Source organism: Xiphias gladius, chromosome 15 (assembly GCF_016859285.1).
Source record: "Xiphias gladius isolate SHS-SW01 ecotype Sanya breed wild chromosome 15, ASM1685928v1, whole genome shotgun sequence".
Taxonomy (NCBI): domain Eukaryota; kingdom Metazoa; phylum Chordata; class Actinopteri; order Istiophoriformes; family Xiphiidae; genus Xiphias; species Xiphias gladius.
The window spans coordinates 15,764,014-15,774,516 of NC_053414.1; the positions used below are offsets into that span (position 1 = coordinate 15,764,014).

The 10,503-nt window shown below is 39.6% G+C and overlaps 1 protein-coding gene across 2 annotated transcripts in view; it reads right to left on the minus strand.

Moving 5' to 3' along the window:
* The window catches only part of ctnna2 (catenin (cadherin-associated protein), alpha 2), a 347,985-nt gene that overhangs the window by 294,995 nt on the left and 42,487 nt on the right, over window positions 1-10,503 (minus strand). Inside the window, exon 1 of one of the 2 annotated variants that reach the window (XM_040147174.1) lies at window positions 2,618-2,874. The exons of the other annotated variant lie outside the window; for it this stretch is intronic. The gene's annotated coding sequence lies outside the window, so the exon portion shown is untranslated. Of the gene's footprint in view, window positions 1-2,617; window positions 2,875-10,503 lie in introns of those variants that run through there. 2 annotated transcript variants of the gene reach the window in all.

Here is a 10,503-nt window from a genome sequence, read left to right on the forward strand (position 1 = left end):
AAAAACAATTAAACATCTTTTCAATTACTAAAGCATGCATAGCATTTAGCAGTCTAGTTTAACAGCATAACCCTGAATATGGATGTAGTCTACTGTAAAATGACAGAAAAATTATCCAAAAGGTTAAACAAATAAGCTTTGCATAAAATATGGCCTAAGACAGTGATGCACATATACAGTTATTTCCCAAAAGGCAGAGAAGAGTCTGACCGTGCTTGGCAGCCTTGAATCACAACTCTTGGCTAGTTAATATTGAGTAAAAGATATATTTAGCTGAGATAGGTCTTGTTAAGCAAAATTACTTTTTCTACATTTCTTACTCATCATGCTGTTTTCTGCCACGTCAAAGGTAGAAAATGCTAAAATGCATCGTGACTAAATGACTGAGTGACTGAGGGACAGACAATTGATGACAATTTTGATAATCAGTGAGTCCTTCTCATATGTGAAGATTTGCTGCCTTTCACAGTTTTACTTCATTATAAATTGTAATATGTTGGAGTTTCACACCTTAAAACTGGTAACTGGTTTTAATGTTGTGGCTGAGAAAATTGTGGCCTGCATTAGTCACTATTTTTCAACATGTTATAGACTATATAATTAACAGCTTAACCGATTATGAAAACGATCAATAGTTGCATCTATAGATTAAACTATATTTCATTGTATTTCATTGTATTTTGATGAACATCAAGTGATATAATGAATGTAGGCATAATTTAACCCATTTTATATTTCTGTCTAAATTCTTTTCACTAAAACTCTTCTCTAAAACTCAAGAGCCCAAAGACACAGCACACTAAACTCTACAACAGTATTATTTCACCAAAACAGAGTGATATGATCAGATAAGCAGTATAAGCAGTATAAAAACATTTAATGAATTAGTGAATTTCTAACGCACTATGATGGATGTTAAGCAGATATAAGTGTTTATTATTGTATTTGTTAACATTATAACTCATCCTGTGGACACCAATAAGGGAAAGCTGCTATATAAATTTGATGGATGACAATATGGTGAAACACAGTTGTAATAATATAACATTTTAAACGTTAAATAATAAAAAATGGTCTTTTCAGGAAAAGTTACAATTGCTGACAAATAAAAACAAAGTGTTAGCAATCCTTTCAGCCTCAACCTTTGGAGGCTGCCGCGTCTTCTACCTAATAAAATGACAGGGTAAACGCATGGAAGAAAAGACAGAGACCCACACCGCCCATGACACTGAGTCTGAGCATGCCTCCTTGCCAATCAAAAGTCCAGGTTCTAAATACAGCCACTATGTGACCCCTAGAGGCCCCTGGGATTCCATATCTCCAGTTACAGGGAGAGACTGGGGCACGCTGACTTACACTGGGTCACAAAAGCTTTGGTCTGACTCCTGCCGCCATACAAGACTGTTGAATGCGCTTGGCCCGAATGATGCGTGCATGCACACAAGCCCAACCGCAACACACAAACAGACCCCATTCAGCATTTACAATTCTGCAATGGCCGATAAATAGAACATTTTCAACCATGGGGGCAGTGTGTAACATACAAGGAAATCAGGGGGTATTTATCGGTCAACAAATGACTGAACATAGGCTACGGAGGTTTTGCAGCTGTGCTTCAGCTGAATATGCCAACTCTGTTTGCACATTATTTTGCCGTAGTGCTAAGAGTAGGACAGCTGACGCTGAAAATTGTAACGCTTGAATCCACTGTGTTATACGCAGCCTGCCAGGTTACTTGAACTAATTGTTCTCGTTGTTAAAAGAGCTACTAGAGACTTGACCATAAAGTAACGCTGCTCTTGCAGGGTGAGGCAAGGCAAGGATGTGTACTTCGCTACTTAAAATCCTTGAGTCAAGCAAGACGACGCAGTAAAGACTTCAAAACCATTTGCAAAAGACTGACATGACTTGTAATTCAGCTGCGGCAGACAACGAGTGGTGAGTTTATTTAAACCGTGCGTAAGAATGTCAATTAAACAAAGAGGAAAAAATATCAGACAAAGACCTTTTAGGAGCTCTACGCATACACGAGGGGGAGAAGCTAAACGGTCTTTACGTGTGTGAAGAAAATTAAGGCTTACTAACCAACATCTGGAGGATTAAACAGTCGCGAATGCAGATGTGGGACCGTTATTTTACTAGCATAAAAGTAGCCGGTGTCAGTTAGCCTAGCCGCTCCACTAGCCTAGCAGCGCTAGCTTGTCCGTGCCCGACAAGCTCACTAAGTCCGTCGGAGCAGGCTTTCAGCACTCGGCTCACTGGATAGCAGTGCTCGGAGTGCGGTTTAGATAACGTTAGCAGAGTGGGCGACACTGATGTTTTAGCTAACGAAAATAGCCCAGCTCAGCACATAAACGCCGCGGAAGCCCGCTGTAGTACAATGAGCTGTAGAGCATTTCGGTGAGGGGATTTATTTACTTACCCCGCCGACTAGCTGGTGCACAATGATAAATGAATAGCCGGACCTCGCCTATGAGCTAATGTTAGCATCACAGCGGGTCAGTCAGCGCAGCAAGTGTAATGCTACCAGGCGGCTAGCAAAATATGTGTATATACATATAGGGAAAAAAAAAAATCACCCCAGCTGACAAACCACAGCATCCAACTAACTACGCACCTTTAGAGATAACACTTCTTGCAGGTCCACAAACTGTGTACAGCGCCTGGTTTCACTGAGTATTCCCCAAAAAAAAAGGTGTCCTCCTGTTCAGTTAAGCCACAGTGAACAGTGAAAATCGACTCAATCCGGACGCTTTCCTCAATGCTGTGGTGCTGAATCTGAAGCTACACGCTTCTGTCGGCGTCTCGGAAATGCCTCCTCCTCCCACGGCTCCCTGCGAAATAATGACCCCTCCCAGCGCTCCAACCACAACAACTGAGTAGGCAGGTGCAGATGATGGTGCGCTAGTAGCGAAGAGCCCTGCAATATAGTGGACCGTGTGGTGGATCCCGGTGTTGTCAAATCAGAAGAGCCTCTGTGTTCGGCGCATGCGTGGTTCCTGGCGTAAGGCTGCGCCCCCGTGATGCGCGCTGCCAGTCCACACATTTTATTTTTTGGGAGGGTGTGTTCGCTGATTCCAGCTGTAGTAATAACACAACTAAGATTCTAACTGTGTTAATACCATTATACATTTGGAGAGAAACTATAAGAATGTTACGGAAACACTCTTTGTAGAAGTAGCTATTGTAGAAGTATTTGCTATAGAGATAACGGTTTATAAATATGGCCATTAAGTGTGAAGAGGATAGACATTTTTTATTGTATTGTGATGAACATCAAGTGATATTATGAATGTAGGCATAAATTAACTCATATTATATTGCTGTCTGAATGCTTTTCACTAAAATCCTTCTCTAAAACTCAAGAGCCCAAGAACACAGCACACTAAACTCTAAGACAGTATTATTTAACTAAAACAGAGCGAAACGATCAGATTCTTTGGTAACACTTTACTTTAAGTGTCAATATTTAGCATTTATAAGCAGTATAAAATGTAATAAATCGTTTCTAATGCACTGTAATGAAGTGATAAGTAGATATAAGTGTTATCTGTGTATTATTGTATATGTTAACAATTATATCTCCTCTGGACACCCATTAGTGAAAGCTGCCGTATAAACTTGACGTATGACAATGTAGTAAAATACAGTTGTAATGACATTAAAAATTAAATAATAAATAATAGTCTTCATTTTGAGAAGTTATCATTTATGAAAATACTGTGTATTAATAAAGTTTCTATCAACTTTCACAAACAAAATGGGTGCAAATTTGGTGTGCCAGGTTAAGGTGGTCCAATTTTGGGTGTTGAAAGTGCTGTGTGCATGTGGAGATTTTGTTTTTGCATTGTTTGGTTTTTAATTGTAATTTAAGAGCTGTACATACAAAAATCAACATAAAACAAAAATCAAATCATGAAAAAAAAAAAATTGATTAACAGGCCATCACAACTGTTGTATGTTAAAACATATGAATATATTTGAAAAAATATTTCAAGTGTCAATATACTGATAAGACAGCAAAAGAAGGACATCAGTTTGAGTAGCTCTCTATCACTAAGCCTTTTTCGCCATAGATATTTTGACTTTTCATAGCACGAAAAACCCAGATGTCACTGAGAACATTAATGATTACCGCATTGTATTTAGGTGTCTCTATATTTAGGTGAGTCATGACAGTGTGACAGTGAGCCAGCATGCACAATACCAGGACTCTGAAAAGGAAATGGCTTAATGGAATTCAGAAACCATTCATTTATTATTCATACCTGTGCTTTTCTGATTGTGACATGTCAAAATGTCTTTTGTGGAAAGTGCCTATAATGAGGTTCAAAACTAAAAAATTGAGGTGAGTCTGATGGCTATGGGAGTTCCCACCCCTAGTCGTCCTCTTCTATGAAAACACAATAAACAAGACTAGGACAAACCTAGTATATGGCTGGCCCGCCCTCTATCTGTTTGCTTCTCTCCTACTCTCTGTGCTCACATAAACAGTATTTTAATACAGACGAATTCCCAATAAAGCTGTTCTCATTTACATGTTTTTCTGTTTCTGCTGTCAGACAATGGAACAAGTATGAAATAGTGACTGTAACGTGGCCCATTAAGACTACATGTTGACCAGCAGTCACTTCAAGCCATTTCCAAGCTGCTGCTCTGCTCTGCTAAAGTCCTGATTTTATAAAAGCGACATTATCTGACAAAATCACCAGACACATAAGTTAAAAGATGCAGCTGTGCTGTGGTTTCGGCTATATTTACTTGTAAAATTATCCCTTAGAGAGAAAGTTAGAAGCTCATGCAGGTCCGTGTCAGCTGCCTTGTGGTCAATTAAATGAGACGCATAGAGAGGTGTGCCTGTGGAGGGAAAGCCCGACCTCGAGCTGGCAGGGCAATACTAGCAACTCTATTCTATTAAAGTAGCTAAGGTTTGTCCAAAAAGTCACTAGATTTCTGGCTAGCTGCTTTTGCGAAGCAGAGTTGCTAAATCTGAAAGCTGCTAAAGCGGTGGGAAAACACAGTAAACCTAGCTACAAAGGCGCTAAGTTGGCAACATTGCCTGTAAACGCCTCTTGATGGCGCAATAGACATCATTTTGAAAGAGCAATGGCCAATGAGGAAACTCCAACACTCGTCCAGCCGACCAATGGTGTAACGTCAGAACTCAGTCACGTGGCATTGGCTGACCAATGCTGTAACTTTATCACGCACTCACTCATGCAGTCACGGACATTCGCATTTATAGGGTTGGCCCCTCTGCTGCGGTTCAGCCAAAAGTTTAGAATGAATTAACACTTATTCCAATTCAAATTGTATAGCACACATAATTTTCTAAACAGTCAATATAAAGTTACATATTTATCTATTAAATTAATTAAACTTGCTCACCCATCACTGGATCAAGCCCAGTCTCAGAGTCAGCTTTTTTTGAATGGAAAGGAAAATTAAGTGTCATATGTGCTCCTTGAATAAAAGCCTGAAATTCATCCAGACGCTTCATGCATATCTTTCGTGGCTATTGGCTATTTTAGAAGTTTTTGAAAGGCCAAGAAAATCTAGAATATGAGTGCTGCAACACACAGCTGCTGTTTGACGAGAGCAGCAGGTACACAGCTCCCACTCTGTCAGATCAGACAAAAGCAGTAAAATCGCAGGGTCTATCGTAGACATCAGCATGTTTAATGTTAACATATTTGTTTTTTATTAGCTACACTTAAAACATGACTCAGTCAATAAAGCTGAAAATGTGACTTTGTTGCACTGCAATAAAACTCAATGTGATATAGAAAATTTACACCAGGTAATTAGTGCCCCTTTTGCACCAATGAGCAGACTTGCTAATTACTCCTACAAACATTAGAGTAATATTATATGAGGAAATGAATAGTATTTATTGACTGAGGACTTTTGCTTAAAGTAATATAAGTAGATAGCATGAACTCAAAGAAGGATGTTCTATGAACACAGTACACTGTAAATCATTTTAAGCTCATTTGTTTTACAGTGTATTTGTTTTTGTAACCTACAGTTGGTCTGTGTTTTGCATCAATTCATAAATAAGCACAGGGCTCTCTTCTCCCAGCCTAATGGACTGTATCATGAATGCTGCCAAATGCACCTACATCTTTCACTAGCACCGAGCACAACAAATCTTCCTGCTGTCTAGTGGCAGATACAGTTATTGGATCTGTCAAAAAGTTAACTTCAACAGAAGAATTGTGCTTTATACCATCACAGTCCTGAACTGTCTAACATCACAGACTAAGGTTTGGAACAACTTTGTATAAGTCCAGCATGGAATGCATCAATCCCTACATACATTAAACCGTACATTAAACTAAACATGCCCACCCATCCTTACATTCTCCACCACTCATCTGGCTCTGGATCCCAGTGGCAGGAGGCTATGCAAGGTAGTCAGAGTTGCAGGACATAGCTGTCCAAAGGATACTCTACCTGGGGGATCCGAAAACTTTCTCAGGTTAGATGGGATATAACGTTCACTCTGCATATTCTTGGTCTGCCCCAGGGTTTTCTTCCGCTTGGACGTGCCCAGAATAGGTCCACAAGGAGGCTGTCAGGAGGCATCCTTATCAAATGCCAGAACAACCTCAACTGGGTCCCTTTTCATGTAAGAGAAAGGAAGGGGATTTCAACTCTAAGCTCTTTTTAGTTATCTGGAGCTCCTCACCCTGTCCCAAAGGGTGAGCCTAGATGCACCATAAAGGAATTTCATTACAGCCGCTGCACAGAGCTCATGACCATAAGTGATGTTCGTAACTTAGATTGATAGGTATAATCTTGAGCTTTACCTCCAAGCTCAGCTTCCTCTTTACTCTGATAGTCCAATACAGTGCCTGTATAACCACAGATGTGTCATCAATCCGCACTCTGTCAGTCCCCTGCTCCATCTTAGCTTCACTCTCTTCAAAAACAACTCAGAGATTCCTGAACTCAGTTCTCCCAACCTAGTGATACCAAATTATCTCTCCATTCCTTTGAAAAAAAAAAACTTAATCTGAGAAACTTGGTGAATAGGTTTTAAGAGGAAACTCATAGCTAGAAACTTTTACTTGACTTACGTGCACTAGCAAACAAAGGTCTGCCTGATCGAATGGTCAGTAAATTGTCACGTGTAAAACATTTAACCAAACTGTTAATCTACTACAATTTAACTATTGAGTTGATTTAAGTATTGAGTTATGGTTATTTATTCTTGCATGATGAGGAGAGATGTTAAAATATACAGAAATGTAAAATATTTCCATGATTCATGATGACATGAAGAATTTCTCACTGATCAAACATAATTACCACCTCTATTCACATTGTAACTACCTAATCAAACCATTACATATATAGCTATCCACCTATTTCTATATTTCAAAAGCACTTAATTTTGGCAAAGAAACATATTAATTACTCATCCATCACCATGTCAATCTACAGGACGAGCTTGGAGGGGAGACACTCCAAATTATTTTCAAGCTTAGTCCCATCAAAGGAAATTGGATTACAAGGACTTCCAGCCAACATATTAGGTCAGTAAGACACTGTTGAATTAGATAGACCTTTGATATGCAGCTGTGGCCGATGAACTCTTGCTGAAAATGAACAATCTTTTAAAGAAAATGGTCACATTAACAATATTACAACACTATCCCCAATTCACGACTGCAGGATGAAAGAGGTGTAGACCTTTTAAACCAGAGATCATGGCCTACACCTCTTAATAAAAGCAAAAAGAGAATCAGGACAGTATAAAATTCATTATCAGTAATGGTAATGGTGAATCATCTCTTCGTGAGCAAACATTGTTATAGCCAGTGGTGTGCATTGTCTTTAGCCCCGACAATTTTTTTTTCTGTCTCTTTGTTTTCTGTCTGGGGGAAGAAAAGAGCAGGAACAGCAGCCCATTGTCTCTCCTCTGCTTGTGTTTTTAGTGCATGGGAGCAATCCAGCACAACATGTTAACAAGCTATTTCTCATTTGTGAGACAGGGGACCGTGAGTATGGCGTTATTGTACACTGTTGTCTCGCAGTGTATCCCAGCCTCTCCTACACTGGCAAACCTACACTGGGAAAAAAAACCTATCTTCGAATGTGAGGAGTTGTCAAATACTTTATTATATATAGATCAAGGCAAACAGCATAAAGCAGCACAAGATGATAAGCTGCTTTATGCTTGTAAAGCTACCACAGCTTCACACTGTGTAGATTTCCTATGAGACTGGCACACTGCTGTTCATCCAGTGTGCATGTACTACAATATGCATGTACTACATATGTGCATGTGCTTTTGTGGGCACACATGTCCAAGTAACAAGTGTAGTCCATAGGCTTGGCTCACATAAAAAACCATCTGTTTAGAGCACATATTCACATTCCACCACAGTGTCCAGCTGGGCCCTCCCCTCCACCCAGAGGCCAGGCACTCCAGGGACTGCAATCAGAAAATGTCCCTGGACTGGCTTCTACCGCACTCTTAACATAATGAGGTCATCATTACACCCAACCTGCTGTACTTTGGGGCTGAATAATAATGTTTTGCTGTCTCTTGGCTCACGAAACCCCAGGCTTTATCCTGTGAGTCACAGAGACGAGAATGTGGATGAGGAAAGGAAATAAAGGTTTGGGCTGCAGTTTCCGAAAATTGTCGTTGGCGGTTAATATCTCAAGAAAAGAATAGTTTTGGTATTTCTGTTTCTTTAAATCCCTCTTCTGTGGCATAAGTTCACATCTGTTTGGAACAGCATTCAACAGCCATTTCATTTTCAAATGCAATAGTCATGAATGGCCATGGTCAAGTCCATTCTGGATAGCCTAGCAACCAAAACAATTACCACTTAGGGTTAGTAATAGGTTTTAGGTTTCAGCCTGAAGATCATGTGGACTCCACAGCATGTAAGTGACTATGTAAAAACTTGGTATTATAAATCAGAAGAGTGTCCCTTAATCCTACCACCAATAATGAGAAAATTAGTAAAAGGATGTGCAAAAAAAAAAAAGGGAAAAAAGGAAAAGCTTTGGGAAAACTTTTCAATGCTCAGTTACTTAAGCAATAAAATTATCTTACAAAGGCATATTTTGCAAAATGTGATGTTTTATACTGCGTTGAAAATGAGGGTTGTGGATCTCTTTCTTTTCATTGTTGCTGTAAATGCATAATGTTACAGTTACAAGAAAAATTAACGTCTCAAGAAAAAGTGCTGAGTCCCTCACTTTGATATCAAGTTAAATTTCAGGCAAAACTGCAGCAAGAAAAAGGTTAGTCATGAGAGCCACAGCCCTTCTAAGAATGTATAAATGTCCATATCTGGGTGAGTTTATTCAAATTTACCCCTTATTCATTGTCTGTATCCTTAAGGCAATTTATTATCAGTGAATTAGGATTGGGATTCGCCTTTTGATAGCGTAATCAATCAAGACAAGTTTTCCTTCTGTTGATTTTAGTCCTGGGGGAGTCTTTTTCTCATTACCGCTAACTTGTTCGGGCACATCTTTTTATCCAGTGAGGTATAATCACAGCAGCGATCACCATATCATTTCCTCTGACTCCATTCTCTTCATCCTGCTCATTATCATTATCCTCACATCAACACAAATGTATCACTTGGTCTGGAAACTGTTCAACCTTTAGCTAAATAGATTTTGGAGGGGGGAAAAAAAATCTTGTTAAACGTGACAATCAGATTTTATATCTAAACGGGTCCCTGCACTGAGTTGTATGAGATTGCCTTTCAAATGCAGAGCACAAGTGTGAGAATGATTACATTTAAATGAGCACCCCACTTTACATGATAATTTTATTGAGGATATGCTCACAGTTACCTCCATGCTTTCAATCAGGGATGCTAAAATAAAATATTAACTCCAAAAGAATTCTATCGAAAATAACATTATTTAACCTTGTTACCTCGTTAACTTGAGGCTGAGCCACTGCAGCTGAGGCCCTGGACAGGTCGCCAGTCTATCACAGGGATGACACATAGAGACAAACAACCATTCATGCTCACATTCACACTGATTGGCAATTTAGAGTTGCCAATTAGCCTAACCAGTACGTCTTTGGACTGTGGAAGGAAGCCGGAGGAGGCAGGGAGGACATGCGAGCTCCGCACAGAGAGGCCAAACGGCCTGCAGGTTCAAACCCAGAGCCTTCATGCCGTGAAGCAACAGTGCTAACCACCGTCAATCCCTTTGATATATAACAAGCAACGGTATTTTACAGTCTTTTTTGCCGTTAGCCTCTGTAGCATCCTGAGTCGTGAATCAAAGATTGTTCATGGTTTAATAGATGAGATTAGATTAATCATTTAGACAACTGTCAGGCATGATATATTATTGGATATGATTTAATGACTATCTTTTAGCCAGTGGAGAATGTGTGAAGTCATTTCACGGGAAATGTTCTGAGGTCTATGGATCACGAGTGAGTGGAATCTTTACTGCAACAGCACACCATTACCTTCCTTCGCTGCCAATATTTCTGCTTGGCAGTAT